Raw genomic sequence first — 23,201 nt, forward strand, 5'->3', positions numbered from 1 at the left:
TGGTCCAATTTGGGACCTTATACCTCTTTGTAAACAAGACCATATCCGTCTTCTCCGCATTGACTTTCAGCCCGACATTAGATGCCCAGGCATTTTCCACTTATGACAATTGCAACGTCATCTGCGTAAGCCGTAAGTTTTACGGGTCCCTCATCGAATTGCCTGAGCAGTTGGTTTATGACCAGTGTCCACAGTAGAGGTGATAGCACCCCTCCCTGTGGCGTGCCCCTGTCCACTGATTTCGTGGCCTCGTACAATCCCCATTGTGATGTAATCTTTCTGCAATTTAACATGCAGCCGATCCATCTGATTAAGGCAGGATGTACTTTAATGTAATTAAGACCATCCATAATCGCCCATTTTGCAACATTATTGAAAGCCCCGGCAATGTCCAAGAAGACTCCTAGAGCATACTCCTTATATTCCAAGGATTTCTCTATGCTTATTACCACCCTATGCAATGCGGTGTCTACCGACTTGCCTTTGGTGTACGCATGCTGTGTTGTGGAGAGCAGCTTTTCATCCACGTTGGACTTTATGTACACGTCTATCAGCCTCTCAAAGGTTTTGAGCAGAAATGATGTTAAGCTAATGGGTCTATAGTCTTTGGGATACACGTGACTGATCTTCCCCGCCTTTGGTAGAAAAGCTACACGAGCAGTTCTCCAAGAGTGCGGTACATGATTCAGTCTTATGCACCCATCGAATATTATTTTAAGCCATTCCACGACCGCCCTACTTGAGACTTGTAGCATGGCCGGGAATATACCATCTGGGCCCGGCGATTTAAACTTAGAAAACGTCTTCACTGCCCACTCGATCTTGGTATCGGTCACCAAGCCCGGCACCACTAGCTCCGTGATCGAATTGTGAGTGATGTCTGCTGGTTCTTCTAAACCGTCTCCCGATGGGAAATGTGTATCGAGAAGCACCTCAAGCGATTCCTCACTATCACGTGACCATTCCCCGTTCTCTTTCTTTATTAGTCCCTGGACTATGTTTCCCTTTGCTAGGACTTTTTTCAACCGTGCTGTTTCACTGGAGCACTCTATGTCCGTACAGAAACTTTTCCATGAGTTTCTCTTCGCCCTGGTAATTTCACGCTTGTAGATCCTCAGTAGATCCCTGTACTCGTCCCGACACGCTTCGCTTTCCGCGGTCTTTGCGAGTTTAAACATTTCTTTTACCTGTCTTCTTAGAAGACTCAGCTCATTGCTCCACCATGGCGGCTTTGCTTTTCCTCTGAATCTTCTTAGAGGGCAAGCTTTGTTATACGCAGTCATAAGCGTCCTTGTTAGGAATTCATTCGACTCCTCCAGTTCCTCTACATTAGCAACCTCTTTGGGTTGTCCCAGTTTCGTTTCTACATGTTTCTGGAATTTAGTCCAATTCGTTGCCCTAGGGTTTCTAAAGGTTCCTCCCTTCTCTACCCTCTTTAGTGGGATGCTGAAGCTTATATACGCATGGTCGGAGAAGGATGGTCTATCGAGAACCATCCAATCATACATTGATATATCACGCTCGGAGCTCAATGTAATATCCAGAACATTGCTGGATGTTGGACCAATGTATGTAGGAACATTTCCCCTGTTGGCTATCTGCAAATTGGTTTGCAGGATGTAACAAAATAGAGATTCGCCTCTCTCGTTCGTATCTGCTCCTCCCCACGCATTGTGGTGCGCATTTGCATCTGCGCCTATGACCAACCACCCTTTGCGCCCTTCCTCCTGTACTAGCCTTTTGCACTCCATCGGTGGAACCTCCGCAGCATGGGCCATGTAGCAGGACGCCAGGATAAATGCCTGCTTATTCTTTTGCTCAACGGCCACCGCTACGAGATCCTCGGTGGTGTAATTAGGCAGCATATATGAATGCAGCTGTTTTCTTACCATTACTACAGCTCGTACCCGTCCTTCCGTTTGTGCGTAGTAAACGCCAAACCCGCGCGCGCTAATTCCAGAAACCTTTCCTCCCGATGAGAGCCACGGCTCCTGGATCAGCGCCACGTCAAACGAACCCTCCTCAAGGGTTAGGAGGAGTTCGCTCGACGCCACTTTACTGTGTTGGAGGTTTATCTGTAGGACTCGCAGCACCATTGGGCTGTTTGTCCCCCTCCAGCACCTTCGTCTTGACGTCGTCGTCCTCCTCTTGCCCTTTTGATTTAGAGTATTCGAGGCCCCCTTCATCCCCTCGTGAATTTTGTGCCGTGTGTTCCTCTGTGCGAGTCACAGCACCATTTAGCGGTTGGTCCTCTTCTAGCACGTTCGTGGTGACGTCGGGGACCTCCACCTGTCTTTTTTCCCTTAGGCTTCTGAGGTCCTTTTCGACTTCGCCCACTTCCAGTGTGTTAGGATTTTTATCCTCGGGACTTCTTTTCCTGAGTAGCATGTAAATTTTGCCAGTGCCAAACAACATTTTGCCAAGCTGCGTGTACAAAATATCCTCCGCCTGCTTGTTTATTTGGAAGATGTAGAACTGACCATCCTCGGTAGGCCGAGATACAGTAAGTACCTTCCAATCCTGTGTCGGTATGTTCGGATTCTGATTCTGCAGAAGTCGCAGTGTATCCTCCGACTTCATCACGCATGGTATCCATACCTTAACTTTTGGTACCGTGGGGATTTGCGCTTTATCCAACACCTCAAACCGCGCGTTCGTGCCTTGCCTTTGGAGGTTTGGAACGACTTCCTCCAGCCACCGCAAGCTCGCGATGTTGTCGCACGCTATCATCTTCACACCATTATACCATCCCCCCGAATCAAAGGTTGGAAGGGGCTTACTTGGTTGTTCCCGCATCATCTTAAGCATTAAGCTAATAAGCTCCCTTTCCACAGATCTCCACCTTTCAGTAGTCATTTGTCCGAACGGACTGCTACGATCAACCAGCGCCACAGTCAGTGACTGCTTTGCCACATCACTCATCTTCTCGGGAAAAGCAGGAGTCTTAGTGTTATCTCCCTTTGGAACCTCCGAGAACACCGGAGTCTTCGCGTTAACTCCCTTTAGCGCCTCCGAGAAAGCCGGAGTCTTAGCGTTATCTCCCTTTGGCTTATCTCCTACTTCCGTAGTTGGAACTTCCCTCTGACTGCAGCTTTCGAGGTAGTTGCTACCTCGCTATTGGAATCCATCTGTCTTACAGCTTTGGGCCTACTTGTCTTGTCTATGCGACTGCCCTGCCTCGCGGCTCTAGGACTGGGTCCTTTCTGCCTCTTGAAAGCAGGCTTGTCGCCTTCTGCCGAACGTTGCCTCTTCATTCTGCCATTCGACACTTCTTCCTCCTCGTACCGGTTGCAGAACCGAGGGTTTCTCGCAGCAAACCTTTTGAACTGCCTTCGACCTACTTCTACCGCTTCATGGGCCCATTCCAAGCGCTCGATCTCCACTTCTGTTGGGTCGACCACTGCTCCCAAGCATTGTACAATTCTTAGTGCTGCACGGTACTGCGAGAGAGCTCTTTTACTTCCTCTGCTCCGTACCCTTCTCCACTCTTCTACTCCGTTTTCATTTGTGTGCTTCTCCAACACGGAGTTCATTGAATCAGCACTACTCTCGCTCCCCGAGTCCGACGCATCGCTTAATTCGTATTTGTCGTCCTTGGATTGCGACTCAGTCCTCCTCTTTACATCCTCCTTATTACATTCAGGTAATGAGTTGTTCATCTTGGTCGTACGACCACCTGCCCGACAAGGCGGGCTCAGCGGTCCAGTATTTTATACGGGGAAAGAACCGTCCGCCACAGCAGCGCCCCTTACTGCGGTAAGGCCATAAATACTTCCCGAGATGGCCCGGTATCGGGAAGGCTCCGTTCGAATACAGCCGAATTTATCCCCTGGCTGCAAATCGTCCAATAGGCACGGTCCGCATAACACCCTGGATTAGGGGGTTGGCAGTTCTTGGTCACCGACATCCCGCCGCCCTCCTATGAAGCGAAACGGCGTAGATGTCAGTCCTAAACAGCTCCGCCTCATAGTCGGGCGCTATGGAGTTCGGCTAAGCCCTCACACCAACGACAAGGTGCCTACCCTAGTGAGGGACATATGTATATACGTGAGACATAAAAAAGAGAGCATGATCTTTTACTCATTCACCTGATCAGCGCATCAGCATTGATGGCGCCAGCAAGCTGTGGGGGACCGGTGAGGAAAAGAATCTCTAAATCCAACACTAAAAAAAAAAGAAAGGGTTGGCTTCAATGGTGGAACCACGTGGTGCGAAAGGTGTAATTGGCCACAAAAATTTCAAAAGAAGAATTATTTTTGAAATAGGTTTCCTCGACACAAAAGAAAAAAAGGAAAATAGTAGTACCAAAATCGTATAAAAATTAAAAAAAAAAAACGCAAATGGAAGAAAGCAAAGTTCAAAGGTAATTTTAAACTATAAAACTAGCAATAAAAAAATCAAAAAAAAATATATATATATAAAAAACTTTCTATATAGATACTATAGAACGCATGTAAAAAGTGTATAAATACAAAATTATCAAAAAAAAACAGTGATTCATATTAAAATTCATTTGCCTCCTTGGGCTCGATTGTATTGATGGTGACGTCGTCGCTGGTGTTGCTGTCGGTGATGTCGGTGGTGAAGCTGCAGTTGCGGTCGCTGTCGCTGATGGTAGCATTCGCTGCTTTCGTCGGCGTGAGTGCTGGCGGCGTCACTGTCATCAATACTGATAGACACCGGCCACGATCAGTGGCTCTTGCTTTCCACACACTCTTTCTCTCTGACTCTCTCTGTCCTTCTCAAAAAGTTCCCATCCGTTAATTGCCGGCAAGTAGGAAATATGCGTTCCAGTGTTTCCAAAAGTTCTTATATGCATGTAAGTATTAAGTATGCCCTTTACTGCGACCCGCCACTAAATCTGCAAATAAAGTACAAAAAACAAAAATGTCTCTAACTCATAATTTTTCGATATGATGAGCTATATACACATGCACATACACACATACGGGAATACTTCACTTTCCAAGTAACAATACTGGTATTTTATTAATACTAGATTTTCCTGCATTCGTATGTGCATAAGTACATATGTACACGGATAAAAATAAATCATTAATTTTCCATGAACAGCGTTCATAAACATTCTGCTCTTGGTTTTATGAATAAGTTCATTGATTTTAATGAATTTTTCATAAATTAAATGAATAATTTCATAGAAATTTATGAAAATGCTCATAGAGGTAATGGATGCAAATTCATGAAGTAGTCTTAGAACAAAATTAAGTTTTTATGCTTTATGAACAATGTTTATGAATGCTTTTCATAAACTTCTATGAAATTATTCATTGAGTTTATGAAACGTTTCATAAAATCAGAGAATTTATTCATACAACTGATGGTGTTAGTATTGCCAATCAATTATTTTGTGCAAATAATCCGGGTAAAATTGCAAATCCCGTCGTGTTTAGGCTGCAGAACTACACAAAAGAGGGAAACTTTTCAAAAGTTGACGTCACTGAATTTCTTATCATCAGTTGTTGAGTGAAAAAAGGTAAAATAGACCTGCATAAATTTGTTTTTGAAATAAAATCTGGATTTTGTTTGTGAAATAAAATGATCTGTGCTTTGTGTAAGAAGGAATATGAAAGTATTGACGGTTTTGTTGGACATTTGAAGAGGATTTACGACATCCATATGTCACTTCAAAGTAGCCACTGCTTAAAAAAAGCATCAAAATCTACAGTTCGGAAGCTAAACAGCGCCGTATGGATTCTCCAGAGGTGGAGGAAAACGGTAGGTGTTGCAGTATATTACCTAATTTTTCGTTTATTTAATTTTTATTTCACTTCAAGTTCCGGAAATTTGTGCTGAAGAAATGCTTCAGCGTGTGAAGTTCGACAATTTGACAGCGGAGGAGTTTCAAAATGCTTGGCAAGCTTGCGCCAATTATAGAATAAATCAATCCCAAACAAAATTTCAAAACATGCACCAAATATTTCGCGGGTGGCCAGAATATAAGGAACCTGATGGATATCGCCTGGTGAATAAATCTTAAATCATAGGTTTTGCGTTTGCAATTTACTAACAAACATTTTAAATGTTTTTTTTCAGATCGATCTTGATTTCGCAGTAATGTTCCCAAATACCCACAATTTTCTTAGCTGTCAACAAGAACTATTGAGGTTATTTCATTTCCTGCAGAAGCCAGGAGTTTTGAAAGACAGTTCAACAAAATTTATAATCAATTCCATTTCGGAGAAATATTTAAAAAAAGGTATTTCTTAAGAGGATGCATAATATACACACATATACATAAACAATTTTTCATTTTTTAGACCAAACACAATTTGTTTTCAAAACTTCTATCAAAGTAGTCAGAAAAACGAACGCGGGCAAACAAAGATATATGCAGATTCACTTTTAAAGATTCACAAGGGTCGTTATGAATATTTTCATTAAAGTCTATGAAAAAATACATTAAAATCTACGAATTAATTCATATACAATATGAATATGTTCATTAAAATCTACGGATAAATTCACAAAATCTATGAAAAATTTCATAATATTTTTATGAACAGCGTTCGTTAATTTCCTTCATAATCATAAATAACTTTCATAAATTTTACAATTTATGAATATAGATCATTAAATTATTATGATTTTGTTCGTTGGCACGTTTTTAATGAATGTTTTCATTGAAATCAATGTACAAATTCAACGAATTTATGAATGTTTGCGCTCCGTGTAGAAACCATATCTCTTATCTCTATTTGAAACGACTTTGGTTTAATTTTTGGGTAAATTTATTCTTTTACTTTTCTGTTTTTTTTTTTTTATAAAAATAAAATAGATTTATTTTATGTAAATTTTACTTTAAGCAGGCTTTAATTTAGAATTACTGTTTTAAATTAACTTAATTTTAGTTTTAGATAAATTTTACTTTTACTCCCATTTTCTTTTTCCATGAATTTATCCTTCCTTTTAATTTTATTTAAGCTAAGTTTTATTTTATTTTTAAATTTATTTTTAGTTTAATTTTAATTTTTAAACGGATTTTGAAACTACTCTGATTTTAACTTGATTTCAATATAATCAAAAATATCTAATTTTATTTTAATTTAATTATTAAAAAAAAGTTTTTTTTTCTTTGACAATTTATTTTATTTTCCTTTTTAATTTGACCTTTAGGAAAAATTTTGATTTTATTTTAGGAGCAATTTCTAGATTTGATTTATATATATATATATGTCTTCCTTTTTTTGTTTTTTTTGGGACATATTTATTAATATTTAGAATTTGATTCATTAGAAGCAGTTACAGATTTAGAATTTAAGTAAAAAATATATTTTTCATTAACTCTAAGTTTTATTATTTAATTTATTTTATTTAAAATTAAAATTTTAAATTTATTTTATTCGCTTTAATTTAGGGCGTCTAACAAATTCTACTTTCTTTTAACTCTTTTAAAGTAGGTTTTATGCAATTTTTAAATCCACACGCATTTTATTTTATTTAAGTTTAGGGTTTGCAATAATTCCATTTTATTTAATTTTGGATAGAAACCTAAATTTAATTTTAGTAAAAAAAAAACAAAAAGCTAAGAAAATCTTAAATTAATTTTTGAGCGAATTATTTTTTTTTTTATTTGATTTAATTTTTGATTTTAACAAACTTTATTTTTTTATTTTTAAATGAAAAGGAATTTATGAAAAAAATAAATTTAACAAGTTAAGGTTTGGAAAGGTAGTAAAAAGAAACTGTATATTATTTTACTTTAATTTAATTTGATAAAATTTAGTTTATTTTAATTTATTTAACTATAGTTTAATTTTGGAAATAGGAATAAATTTAATCTTAAATTCCTCTTAAGGATTTGAAGCTTCAAATTTAATTTTAAGTGCAATTGTTATTTCATTTAAGTTATTTTAAAACCAATTGCAGTAAGGAAAATTTTAAAAATAGTTTAATTTCATAAAGGCATTACCTTTATTTTCATTTATAATTCTAAATGTAAGTTCAATAAATTTTATATTTTAATTTTACTTTTAAATCAAAGAAGTTTAAAAAACGAAATTAATTTAATTTAATATTAAAACGATTTTAGAGCAAGTTAGAGCGAACGATTTCGAATTAAAAAAAGGAAAAGATTTATAAACTGTATTGTGTTTGACTTACCGGTGGAAGGCTGTTGAACGGGACTCCTTTCCTTTATTGTGTTACTACGGGGCGAAACTGGTATAGTTGTTGGATTACAACGGTTACATAAATTTTTGTTACGGCACTTCGGACACTTTTACTTATGTTGCGCAACACTCACACATACACAGTTGAGATACATTTGTAAAGAATACAACGAGAAAGAAGGTTTGGTTGATATGTTAGCTTTAAGGCTTGCGCAACAGACCTTATCAATGGCACTGTTCTAAAAATTTACCCCACGAAGGCATACAATTCTTGACACAATTGTTTAATGCAGTACTAAAAACGCAATTCATACCCCCACAGTGCACAGTGTTTCGTGTAGAACAAGCTAGCTGGACAAAAACAAAGCTCTTATTCCAAGAATAGTGTAATGAGAAATGAAAAAAACAAACAAAATAACGAGATTTCTGCTTTTTTTTTGATATTTTTGCTCATATATATTGAGTAATTGAAGTAAGAAGGCAGGAGTGACCGTAAAATGCATTGATTAATTTGCAAAATTTTTGTTGAATATTAAGCTTCATATTTCTTTTAAGTGAACACTTTTATATAATTTTTTTGATGCATTCTAAGCCAGAAGGTAAGTAAAATTTTTTAATAGTAATTCTTTTGCAATTAGAGTATTTTCAATATATTTAACTTTCCGTTATTAATAAGAAAAGGTATTTTTTCTCTATATTTTTAAATTTAGGGACAAAAAAGTTACATACATCCGCGGACATCCGGGCTAAATTTTACATATGTTATAGTCGCAAGTATTCTCTAATAGTAGAAAGAAAAAACCATTGCGAATTCTTTGCACATCTATTTTTAATTTTTTTGTAGATTTTGTTATCTCCACATATAAAATAGGATGTATGTACGTACCAGCTCCGACGAGATATTTGAACCTTTAAAGTTGATCTACAAACCGCAAAACCAGTTCCCAGGTACAGGGAATAAACACGTAGCCATAAAATACACAAAAATAAACGCGCAACGTCAACCAGAGCACGCCAAAAGCAAACAGGCGAAGATCACTGACTTCAACCTGCTACAACCTACCGCACCAGTCACCAAGGCATAAAAACAGGTACATAGAAAACAATACTAATGCAGGTATAAACACACAGGAACGCTACACAAAACAACGCCATTTGGTAGCATCTACGCCAACACCTGAATGTAATATAAATACTGCACAACTGATAACAAATCAGAACGATCAACGACACTTAAGATGGCAGCACAACAATCATCAGCTATTCACCCTGTCGGAAAATCAACAATACAAAGCAGTTTAGTTATAACCGTACCAAGAACGGAGTTTTTTGACATTTGGGTAAAACATTCGAAGGAAACCAGATATAAAGAATTATTGAGTTTTGTTGTACTTAAGTACGATTTAAGCGAAGCAGCCGAGTATTCGATAAAAAGTTTAAGCTTACAAATATCGGCATATTCGTCGAAGCTGGATCAAAAGTGGAACACTTATGGAAGACATAAGGAGCGATTTTTGAATAAAAACTCGGAGTGGGTTTCGAGTCCAGACTTCACAGTTACAATAACGGTGGATTCAAAGTTGCCATCAGACCAACCCACCACTTCTTCAGGTAACCCCGACCCCGGAAAACGAAAGAAGGACTTTGTTAGCTGCAGTGAAAAAACCAAACGGCGTCGAGTGGATGACCTCTTGCAATCTAGAAGTCCTGGTGAGTTACTTTATGCGGCAGAAGTATCAACGCGTATGTCCGGCAACAGAAATGTTGCTAACATTATAAAAAAAAATCACAGGAAACCACTCAAATATCCGGCAAAAAGATGACATGTGAGCCAGATGTAAGATAATTGAGCAATGTAGAAGCTTTAGCATACTACGTAGATAGCAAGTCGACGACTCATGGGTACAAAACGACTTGGAGGGAGGCCATAAGGTTTATCCATCATTTTATAGTCTAAGAAAAGCTAAGGCAGAATGCTATCCAAATGAAATTGATGTGGTTGAAACACGTGCGGAAATTAAAGTCCAGTCCGCGTTAGATACAACTGTTAAGTGTTTAGTTTTAGCAAATCAAGAAAGAAGAAGTTTACATGCAGTTCTGACACTGATGAGTTTTTTTTATATTTTCTTTCGTTCCTCTTCAATTACAGGATGAAAAAGGTAACATTGTTTGGCAGAATCCTCGACCTTCTTCTACCAATTAAATTTATTTTTTCTAAAGAAACAAAAGATTTTATTCTTTTTGAAACGAACAAAGTTTTAGAGGAGATAAGTGCGTTGTTGCCAACAAAGTACATGCTCGAAGAATACAAAGTTTCCGTAAATCACAATATGCTTCTTACAATGATTGACAGAAAAGTTTGCAATGCTTTGACTGAAACTTCTTCCGCACAAAAGTGTTATATTTGTGGTGCCACTCCAAAAGATATAAATAGTGAGTTACGGGACTTTACGCCTAACCTAGATAATCTTGGTTTTGGATTGTCTACTCTCCATGCATGGATAAGATGTTTTGAATGCTTGCTTCACATAAGTTATCGCCTTGAAGTAAAAAAATGGCAGCTTAGGAATGAGGCAGATAAAGAGAGTGCAAAGCTACGTTGCAACGAAATCCAGAATAAATTTAAAAGTGTACTTGGAATGATAGTAGATAAACCAAAACCAGGTTTCGGCAATACCGATGACGGCAACACTGCTCATAGGTTGTTCGAAAATTCTGAGGTTAGTGCTGAGAATACGGGATTGGATGTAACGCTCATCAAAAGATTCGACACTCTCCTTCGCGTATTGGCATCTGCGTACAATATAAATATCCAAAGATTTGAAAAATTTGCGGTCGAGACTAAAAAACTATATATAGATCTCTATCCATGGTTTAATATGCCTGTTACAGTTCATAAAATCTTAGTGCATAGTACTGATATTATACAATCAGCCATTTTACCCATTGGTCAACCTTCTGAGGAAGCCCGTAACTAAGATTTGAGACGATTCAGGGACGATAACACACAAAAGCAATCGCGTGAAGCCACGAATAGAGATCTTATGAATATGTTGCTTATAATATCGGATCCTTTAGTTAACATTTTTTGGGAGATACCTAAGAAAAAACTTAAATGTCTGACTTCAGAAGTCTTAAATTTACTGTCCCCCGATAATTTTGAGGAGTCAAAAAATACCCCAGTTGTTTCAGTAGTGTTGCCGATGCTCATGACTATTCCACAAGTGACTCATCGAATGAAAGTGATGATAGCGAATAATAACATAATTATAAAAGGTAACCTACCCTATAACTTTTTGTTGGATCAGGTTTTATTTAATTTAAATCTATTGTCTTTTCTACTTTGTATGATACTTTACTTTCAAGTTTTTGTAATAAGTAATTTTCACATAATTAATTTAATTATTTACATTGTTATTATTATTATTGTAATTCACTTTTACATTCCTGACTGGTACTATAAAATAATTTTGTAAAAATTGTAGTGCCAGGATAAATACTCAAATAAATAAAAAATATGTGTGTACAGTCACTCACATAAATAAGTAGACACCCCTTTTTGGACAATACTTACAATTTTCGTTTTCGCAAATTTATTTTAACTAATTTTCCATAAGAAAATGTGTCACGATCTATAACAAAAACTAAATTATATTTAAAAAATGTTTGAAAAATTCGATGAATTTTCATAAAAAATTTGAATTTTTTTTCGGAATTTTTAAAATTTTTTAGAGTATTGAGATTTGTAGTCCATTCAATTTAAGTACAATAAAGTAATATTCTTAAATCCTTAAAATTTTTTTGGACCGGACCTATGTCACTTATTCACATGAGTTACTGTATATGAAATAAGCAAATGTATGCATATGAAGTAAAATTTTGGAAAAAAATAAAAAAAAAGAAAATATGGCTGAAAAAAATGACGTAGTTGTAATAAATGACTGCATATGAAACGGAAAATCTCATAAAATAATTTTGTCCAGCTAGCTTGTTCTACACGAAACACTGTGCAGTGGAAAGTTTGCAGATGAAAATGATCTGAAACCCGGAAAGCCAGCTGATACAGTTGCATCTTACAGACCTATCTATCCTACCTATCTTGAGTTCTCTTCCTTAAAAGACTCTTGCCCATAATAGAAGAGCGTAAAATCATACGCAATCACCAGTTTGGCTTCAGAAGAGGGCACGGAACAATTGAGCAGATCCACAGACTCACCGAGGAAATATACGACGCTTTTGAGAAGAAAAAATTCTGCACAGCTGCTTTTCTGGATATTTCACAAGCTTTTGATCGCGTATGGATGACGGACTTCTCTATAAAGCAAAATACACCCTCCCTATAAACTACTTCTTATTTATACAATCATATCTAAAAGATCGTTATTTCTTCGTTAAACAAGGTGTGGAGCAGACTGCCCTTTATGAGTGCTTAGCAAGCGTCCCGCAAAGCAGTGTAATGGACTACCAGATGTAACACTTGCCCACCCGTTAAACTCAATGATATTTATATACCACAAAGCGACGAAACAAAGTACCTTGGTATGCACCTCGACAGAAAATTAACTAGGAGGACCCACATATTCAACAAAAGAAAAGCCCTTGGTATCAAACTAAAAATCTGTACTGGCTTATGTACCGAAATTCACAATTATCAGTTGATAACAAAGTCCTGCTTTACTCAGCCATCATAAAACCCATTTTGACATATGGAACAGAACTGTGGGGAACTACAGCAAACTCAAACATAGAAATTCTCCAAAGATTCCAATCGAAAACCATTATAATGATTGTAAACGCACCCTAATATGTGACTAACAACCACCTACACCGGGATCTAAAGGTTCCAAGAATAGCTGAAGAAATCAAAAAGTATGCTATTTCGTACAACGCGAGGCTTCTAATTCACCCCAACCCATTCATTCTAGCCCTGTCAGCATGACCAATTAATTTCACGCGCCAGAAAAGGAAGTCAATCACAGATCTTCAACACTGATGAATTCTTAAAAAAATGGTTCCAGTACAAGAGCAATCCATCCATGCCCACCAAGTCTATTAAGTGGTATTAATAAATTCTTAAAAAAATGGATGCACTACTGAGAGCAATCCATCCATGCCCACCAAGTTTATTAAGTTTAATTAATTATGAATTACTTTCAAAAAACCAAAAATTTGTTATATGTATTCTATGTATACAGTTAGCAAAATATATTGGATGCTAAAAACAAATAAAAAAACAAATTTTGCCATGTCCAAGTTGTATTCGAAATCTTCAGAATTTATTCAACAATTCCTCGTCTGACACTAATTGTAACGAATTTAGGGAAATTCCGCTTATTTGCAACCTTCTACTAACGTTCGTATCGCTAAACTGTTGAAAAAATAACTCCAATATTCAATAATGTAAAATGGTTTTATTAGACTACTTTGAAAGTACTTCACAATAACACTTATAATTCGCAACCAATAGCGTGCTGTAATCAAACTGAATAGGGACTACTCAGCTTCTGCTGCTTGTACACTCTCTGCCCAAATGTCTGGACGTTTCTTCTTCTAGAATCCTCTACCGGCCATACGCGCGTGTATTTGTAGTGTGCAACTATATGCGTATGTATATGTGAGCGAAGTTGTAGCTGATGATGACATGCGTTTGTGAGTATCTCTCTGCTGTTTCTATGTATGTGTGTACATGATGATTAATGTGTTTATGTACATGAACATGTGTGGCTCGCTTCAATGTTTTTTTTTTCTGTTGTTGCGTGATTATTTACTTAGTAAACACTTAGAGATGGTAATTTTCGTCACAGTATGTATCAGCATATGTAGATTTTTTTTATTTCCGAACCCTTGCAGCCGGACCGAAATCCGAAGACCTAAAGAACCGCGTTGATAAACCAATGAAAAAGTTCGAAAACGATTCGAGCTGCTGAGCCAGACCGGACTCGTTTTTTGACCCGTTCACATCAAAAAGATTGTCAAACATGCGTAGCAACATCAAAATTTTAGAAATAAGGTTTTTCAATTAGAGAAAAGTTGTCTAAGCGGGGTTGCCCCTCGGCAGTGTTTGACAAGCGCTCCGAGTGTATTTCTGCCATGAAAAGCTCTCAGTGAAAACTCATCTGCCTTGCAGATGCCGTTCGGAGTCGGCATAAAACATGTAGATCCCGTCCTGCCGCTTTGTAGGGAAAATCAGGAGGAGTACGACGCAAATTGGAAGAGAAGCTCGGCCTTAGATCTCTTCGGAGGTTATCGCGCCTTACATTTATTTAGTTTTTTTATTTTTTTATTTTGTGGACGAATTTTGTAATTAAAATTTAAGTAACTTCCCGATAAGCTACAAGCTTGAAACTTGGAATGTAGTTCAGAACCCGATGACAATGCAATAGTAAGGAAAAAACCTCCGATAGGTGGCGCATGAATCGAAATATTTCAAAAAATCGTATTTGTGATCCGCTTTGGCGCATATTTGGAACACATAATACATGCATGAATAGAAAGCGACCTATGAAAAAAATCGCCGCTAGGTTGCGCAAGGATCGAAATATTCGAAAAAATCGTATTTGTGGTCCGATTTGGTCTATATTTGGAACAAATAACACATACATGAATAGAAAGCGACCTATGATGTCCGATTGTGCTCATATTTGGAACAAATATTACATAAAGTCTGGTAGAAGTGACATCAAAATATTTTGGAGTTGGAGTAGGGACAAGCATACTTGGCGCAGGGTCGGGTAAAGTCTTTGGAAGGATTATGTATTGAGGACTTAGATTGTAACAAACTGTCAAGAAAGAGTCCTTGTAATATTGAGTCACTAAATGAACTAAATAGAATGAGAAATAATAGGCAATTAATAAAGACTTAAAAAATAAAAAAAAATTAAATAAAATTTTAAGTTAAACAGTTTTATTGAAAACAATACTTACATGAAGTAATAATAATTCTAAAAGCAAGAAACTAATTAGGTAGGTCCTAGGTACTAGTCATCACACTCCTCATCAATCTAAGGTGTTGATCAGACAATTAAATAAAATGTTTGGCGCGTGAAATTTCTAAAAATGTGAGGCGTAGCATAACCTTACTAAGGTTCAGTTGGTCTTACTTATGACTATCGATAGAAATTTGATGCGTCAAACGCTTTTATTTAATTGTCTGATCAATGCCGTAGATTGAGGAGGAGTGTGATGACTAGTACCTAGGACCTACCTAATTAGTTTCTTGCTTTTAGAATTATTATTACTTCATGTAAGTATTGTTTTCAATAAAACTGTTTAACTAAACAAATTTTTTTTAAATTATTTTATATTATCTGATAACTCCAGAAAAGAGCTTAATTCAATAGATTTTCAACACAACTTAAGTTTTTAAGGGTTTACTGCCGCTTTAGTTCAATTGCGTATGTTCTTTTTATTGCAAAAAGTTTAAAAAACGAGTTAGCAAATTTTAATTTTCCGTATTTTGTTTAGGGTTAAAAATTTCCTTTTCCTTTTTGTTTAAGCGGTTGACAACTTTTAAATTTTCGTATTCCTATCATATATGCACTCTTGGCCTATTTATTTTTTGACATGTCTAATAAAGATGCTACATTTTGCTTAACAAAATAATATTAATATTATCGTTTTCTTTTTTACTGCAAATCTGTCTTATCATCACATCATTGAGAGATCAAAGCAAACTGACTTTACCTTGTCAACTGTTACTTTAATCCTTCACACATTTGACATGCCTTTGACCGCACAAAAGTGATTGTTTTCAGTAAGATTATGTGAGTATATATTTGTGTGTATACAAAGCATTGCAAACTCAAGCTTTTGAAGTCAATTAGCTGAAAACAATGAAGAGGATTATGTGTGCAAGGAATGTGGGGACATTTCACTGTACATTCAAAAGAGTTGGAATAGGGGGAACTTTTAGAACTACAAAATTCTTATACAAACCGTAAAACACATCAGAAGATGTTTAATTTAACTTTGGTCGGTTTTTGTGAGTATACTCGTTCATAAATGCCCTTACTGCCCTCTGCATTATTTCAGAACAATTCGTAGTATGTTGAGGTCATCCGGCAGCTGTATGTTGCGTAAAAAGAATTTAAAATGCAAATACACACAAATTGAATTCGCTTCAAATTGTTAGATATGTATTATTAAGTCATCGTCTTCATTAATTGGCACTTAACCGCCTAAGCGATTTTGGCCGTTTCGCAACAAGTCACGCCGCTATCGCTGTTTCGCGATAAATGACACCAATTGGAGGGTTAAGTCTTCTTCCACCTGCCTCTCCCAACTCAGTGGAGGCCTCACCTTCCTATGCTTCCAAACTGCGGTGTCAACTGAAATAATTTGTTGGCCGGACCGTCTTCGTCCATTCGCATAATATGACCTAGTCAACGAATCCTTTGGGTTGTTATTCGCAGCAATTTCGTCCACTGCGTTCTTGTAGGGAGTGACTTTTAATGCAAGATAATATTAAGTAGTGCTGAATATTTCTTGTTCCTAGTAAATAAAGAATAAACTTAGTTTTTTTACTACCTTTATATTAGTTTCGTTTGATGTTTCTCCGTCAATTTCCAACCAAATTGGAGAATTATGCAATCCATTTTTGAGTAACTTCTCGTTGAACTAGATTCTTGAAACTAAGAATATACTTCAGAACCCGACGAAAATGAAGCATTAGGGAAAAAATTGTTCGCGAGGTCCAGGGATCGTGAAATTCAAAATATTTTCTTAGCCGGAGCGTCATCTTTCATTCGCATAACATGGCCCAGCCAGCGAAGCCGGAGCGTTTTTATTCGCTGGACTACGTTGATGTTTGCGTAAAGCTCGTACAGCTCATCATAAAATCTCTTCGGTACTCGCCATTGCCAACGCGTAGAAGTTCATAAATCTTTCGAAAAACTTTTCTCTCGGACACTCCCAGATCCGCTTCATCTGATGTTTTCATGGTTCATGCTTCACTTGTCATGGTCCATCATCATCAAGAGCGGGATCAGGTTCATCGTCCCTGTGGAGACACAAGGAGAGCAGAGAAGTGTTTGCTCCATAATCTAAGTACAATATCAGAGAAAAATATAATCGCTAGGGGGTCCAGAGATTTTAGAGGTCCATTTAGAATTGTGGAATCTTGCAATCGATTTTTAATTAACTATCCATTGCGCTAGAAACACGAACTCTGCGAATAGTTCAGGTCACCTTCAAAAATGCAACAAAAAAAGAAAATAAAAAGAAATAAGCTTTAAGTACTTCCTTTATACAAATGGACCAGAAGGAAAAAAAAACTATCTCTCTAAACAAAGACATAATCTTGTTGAGCTTTGATATTCAAATTTTAACATAATCACTGTAAAAACTTTTATGAGTACCAAAAACATGAAGGTGGGGCGCACATTGCCGTATTTAGGTAAACATTTTATCGAAAGCCTATCTATTTCACTCCACCCTTATATTTTTTATCCCAATAACATTCACTATAAAGTTCAGAGGAAAAATGTTATTCATAACCAACACTTTAAAAAGTCAAAGAAATGTCAGCCCAGCAGACCAAATGCTCACAAATGATACCCCATTTGAGCGATTTACGATATTTAACCGGATAAAAGTCTCGCAAACGCATCTGAAAACGATAGCAATATGATTCATATGTCGTTCAGTTTGTGGCAGTGAAGGTATTGTGACGATAGTCGCAAAAAATAAAGCTAGCGAATATTAAGCAATATTTTTTATAGTCTTTTTTGATACTTCTGCTTAGTCGGATAAAATTTTTGATTTGATACATTTTCGACTCAAATTAGATACTGAAAAAATCTTTTTCCCGAAACGGAAACTAATACATTTTAAAATACAGAATGTTGAGTTAAGTTTTATGGTACAGTGAATTAATCCCCAAGTGTAAATGAAATGCATAATTTGCACATTCTAAATTAAATGTTTTTGCGTCATTGAATAATGGACACGTTTTCAAATTTGGACCAATCTCCATCGGATAAAACTTACCTATTCCACTTCAATAACGGCATTGCTATTAATATAAAAGTTGGGATTAATCGCTTACCTGTGCCTTGTTTCATTGTTCTATCAATAAAGGTCTACCGTTGTGAAAAGATGGGCATCAGTTGGCGTTTAAGGTAATTCAAAATTTTATTTAAATGTGAAAATTGAATATTACGGCCGTTTTATAAACGAATAAAAAGGATTTATATATGAGTATAGTCTTGTATACTTACACACTTGTGTGGCTCAGGTGAATTAAGTGAAAATTCTTGCTTAATTAAAAAATGGAATCTCGCCTTGAAGTAAATCAAAGCGAAATCTCTTCACTTTCATTCCTAACAAGTTTACGCCTCTTACATGTTTTATTTGTTCATATCCGAACGATGATGGTATGATGGCAATATATTTTTATGTGGATGTGCATATATATGAGGCATGCATAAGGATTTTATCTGCACTCATTTCTCGGGTTATCATTTATTTCGGCTTATTTTTCGTACTTTTAATTTAGAGAATTCATTTAGGGCACATGTGGGCTACTTTATTAGATTGGATAACGAATTTGAAAAATTACTTTCATACTTCAGGTGTGCCCGCATTCGAACTTTGTTGTAAATTGCTTCTTTGAATGAGATTTTATTAAATAAACTTTGTTTGTTAATGAAACGTAGAACTGTGTATGTGTGTATAGATACTCAACAAAAAATAGCATGAGGAATAGTAGAAAATAAGGGCTCAGATGACAGAGCTACAGCTCTAATGATAGACTGTCCTTTAATTGAAGCAGGTCTGGCCAGTTGCGAAGACGCCGAACATGTTAAGGAAAATCCTTTAGAAACAACGAGAACTTTCATATATATACTTTAAACTTGCTCTCTTTATTATAAAAAGTTGTATCATGAACCAATAAACAGATCCCGCATTAAAAAAAATGAGAGATCAAAAAAATCATTGTTAGCTGGGAAATAAATTTTCTCGGTGTGACATCACGCTTTTGACAAAATGTTTCATTAATGACGCAGTGTTCAGACTTTACTCTAACCTTAGTATTTTGCTCCGCTCTTACCTCCTACCACATTTTTTATCTCAAAGGTTTATTTGGGTCGAGTTGGAAACTAAAGAATATTACTACCTAATATCTTTTGGTTGAAGTGTTCACTGCATACGTATGAAAACTTGATTGTTTACAAGTGACGATTGGATGAAATTACGTGAATTCATTGCTCGTATCTTAACATTTTACTCACAGTATTTGTACTTTTTTCATACGGAATGAAAATAGAAGGAGTTAAATGTAAGAATGTGGCAAAATTCAACATACATCACTTCTTGAAGTTTTATATAACAAGTAAGGAAGGCTAAGTTCGGTTGTAACAGAACATTACATACTCAGCTGCCAAATTACAACTTGCAAAACTTTTAAATCACCTTCTTTTAAAAGTGGGTGGTGCCAAGCCCATTGTCCAAAATTTTACTTATTTTCTATTCTGCGTCATAAGGTCAACCTACCAAGTTTCATCACTTTATCCGTCTTTGGTAATGAATTATCGCACTTTTTCGGTTTTCCGAAATTTTCGATATCGAAAAAGTGGGCGTGGTTAAAGTCCGATTTCGTTCATTTTAAATAGCGATCTGAGGTGAGTACCCAGGAACCTACACACCAAATTTCATCAAAATACCTCAAAATTTACTCAAGTTATCGTGTTTACGGACGGACGGACATGGCTAAATGAATTTCTTTTTTCGCCCAGATCATTTTAATACATAGAAGTCTATATCTATCTCGATAAGTTTATGCCGTTACGGTATCCGTTATGCGAACAAAATTAATATACTCTGTGAGCTCTGCTCAGCTGAGTACAAAAATGAAGTACATTGAGTCAGTGAGGCCAGATAGCACTGTTTTGCGATAATAGTCGCCAATTGGGAACACCAAGCGAGGTCAAATCCTCCTCCAAATGTCTCTCCCAACTCAATGAAGGTCTTCTCTTTCCACTGTTTGCACTCTGTCGGAGGGTATTCGTTCGTTGTGTTTGCTTTTAATGCCACTTCCCAAATAGATGAAATCCTTCGCAGCCTCGAACTTATAAAGCCGTCAACAGTGAAGTGGCTACAAAAGTCACGATGACAGCAAGTACTTCGCATTGTCCACATTTTTGCTTTTTTATCTTATGCCAACTCTTCGCCTCCATGTTTGAACAGCCCGGCGAGTAGCCCGTCATTACTTGTCACCCTGTGATTTTTTAGCCGTGATTTTGCCTTTCTCCTTTCGCCATAGTTGGATGCCGCAGCGTGTTTTTCATCATGGGCGTTCGGGGTATCGGGTTCGTGTTCCCCCACACTCTGTACAATAGTTACCAAGTCGCCATTATCGTTCCTACAACAATCTGCCCCAGTCTTGAAGCCTTCTGTCATTAAAAGAGTATGAAATATGTATGGTAAACCGAAAATAATAGTAATATTTTTCGCGATAAATATCCAGGGAGATAGAGCCCACTTTTCTACCAGAATGTGCTAATGGGAGCTTTAATTGGTCATCCTACACGTCTTAAGCCGACTCCATGCGCATCTGATAAGGCAGATAACTTTTTTGCAGAAAAATATTGCATGGCAAAAACACAATGGAAGATTTTGCCAAGCCACCAAATCAATTTGATGTTAGTTGTTTCCCCGCTTTCAAAAAGGAAGAAAAACTATACTCCGAAAATTTTACTTTTACTGCGGCGTAGTCGTTTACTCATGTAAGAGATACTCCGAACACTGGTAGCGAAATATGAGAGAAATGTAATAAATAATAAAAAACTTCAAAAACGCTACGTCATCACACTTTTTTTCAAATTCGATTACAAATACAACAATTCGGGATTGCGGGATCTTGGCTCATTTGTTTATGAATTTGTATGGTCTTTGAAACTGCGGTCATGAAATTTTTCTAAAACTTTAATGAAAACAATATTTCCCCCATATTATTTTGAAAAAATCAGACTTTTTCAATACTTATTAGCTTTGGCATATTCAAGAGATCCTAGTACACTCTTTTGCATAAGAAACCTATACCAGCCATTTGGTCAGATAAATACAGGAATGTACAAGGATCATAATTTCATAAATTGTATCTCTTATGAAATATTAGTTATTAGTCAAAAATGTGATTGAACATGTTCAAATTTTCCCGTTCGGACGTTCCTATTTCTTTTTTTTGGTGAACCATAATTTTTAAATACATTAGGTAACCATTAAAATCAACATACGATTAAATGTATGAATGTTCATATTTTATTGCAAATGTACAATACAATGTCGCAAATTTCATTCTTTTTTAGGGAAACAAATTTTCTTAATTCACCACTCAGTTAATTACAAAATCTTTTTCAAATAAATTTAGAAGGACCCTTCCCCCGAGAGAAGAATGGGTAAGGGGACTCATCTGGGACAGGGTCCAATTAACTTGTTCACGGATGGGACTTCCAAGCGGAAGGTGCTGCGATCAAGGATGCGGTGGATGAAATGGTATCCAGTGATGCTATGGTTAGGGAATTTATCATCTACTGCGATAGCCAACGGCTATCAAGTCCCTGAGTTCAGCTATAGCGCGATCGAGGGGGTCTAAGAGTGCCTGACCGGGCCACAGTGATATCCGGGGCAACTGCTAAGCGTATCTCTTAGCCACAACTGAACAACTGAACCGGATAAAGATGTCTGTAGGAATTTTGAGATTCCGCTGGCCACATGTGGGTTCACTAAGGCTCACCTATCAATGGTCATTGGGGTTTTGACAGGACACTGTCCAATGGGAATCCATGAGGTACGTCTCAATATACTGTAAACCCCGTCCTGCTGCAGCTGTATGCTTGACTGTCCAGCTTTTGCCAAAACCATGCGAAAGTATTTCGGTCTCGACTTGATTCTCCGAAGGATTTAGGCTGTGATAGGTCTCATTCGACTCTACATCGTTGCTACGCAACGACTCGCTAAATAGACATAGCTTACGTCATCGTTATTTTATGTAGTGTCACAACGGAATTTCATGCTGTCCAAGTGAGCTTCCCCTACCAGGGCAGCTACCACTGAACTTAACCTATCCTAAGCCGCAATCTTCATTGGTACGAAGAACAAACTATGGGACCATATAGCTGCCACAAAATGTCCTCAGGTATTAAAATTTGGTAACGTAAGACCATTTCTAAGACTTATTTTTTTACAGTAAAATATATTTTACGTCCAAACGCTTGCAATAATTCAAGGTTTAATACGTAAATATTCAAATGACTTTTTTATTAAGTAATTTGACGGAAGATAGGGTATGCTAATATGGATAATCTTATTTGTGTACTAGCTATATTGCAATATTAAAAGCGATTTGTGGAGGCTAAACCGTGTAGTTTAATGTTCGAGCCATTCCTTTTTAAATGTATCATTGATATATACATACATATGTGAAAGCGGTGTTGGGTATATAATGTTCGATTTCGCCCGAACTTATGTTTTGAAAAGAGCAAGTAAAGGCCTAAAATATTAAAAAAAAAATTTTTTTAAACGCAATCGAAAGCCTTATTGGGATAGAATAGAAATTTGTGATGTTTACTGAACTTATAATACCAAATTACCATCAAAAAGCATCTAGAAATCGTTCTAGACGGTAAGTTGTCGTGGAAGCTCAACGTAGAGGATAGAGGGAAAAAGTCCCCGACGGCACTTTATGCATGTAAAAGAATGCTGGCGTGTACGTATGGTTATTGCCCTCTCTCTCTCTCAATGGGTATTCACAGCGATTTTAAAGCCTAACCTATACTATGAAGTTCTTGTTTGGGGGACAGCCACACGAAAAAGGAACCTACCTCAAAAAATTTTAGAGGGTATGCAGGCCTTCAATGCTTTACATTATTGGAGCCGTCGAAACAATTCCGTAATTGTAAGCTATGAGCTTTCTAAATTAAACCTGAAGAGGTGTAGTTTACGGAGTTTTTTATACCACTGGCTCAACAGAAGTTAAAGGCTGCGTACTATAAATCCAATTCAATGAGTGTAATTTGTTCATGGGTAAATGCATGCAGATGCACATATACATATACACATACAACATAAGAA

Source organism: Eurosta solidaginis, chromosome 1 (genome assembly GCF_040869045.1).
Source record: "Eurosta solidaginis isolate ZX-2024a chromosome 1, ASM4086904v1, whole genome shotgun sequence".
Classification (NCBI taxonomy): Eukaryota; Metazoa; Arthropoda; class Insecta; order Diptera; family Tephritidae; genus Eurosta; species Eurosta solidaginis.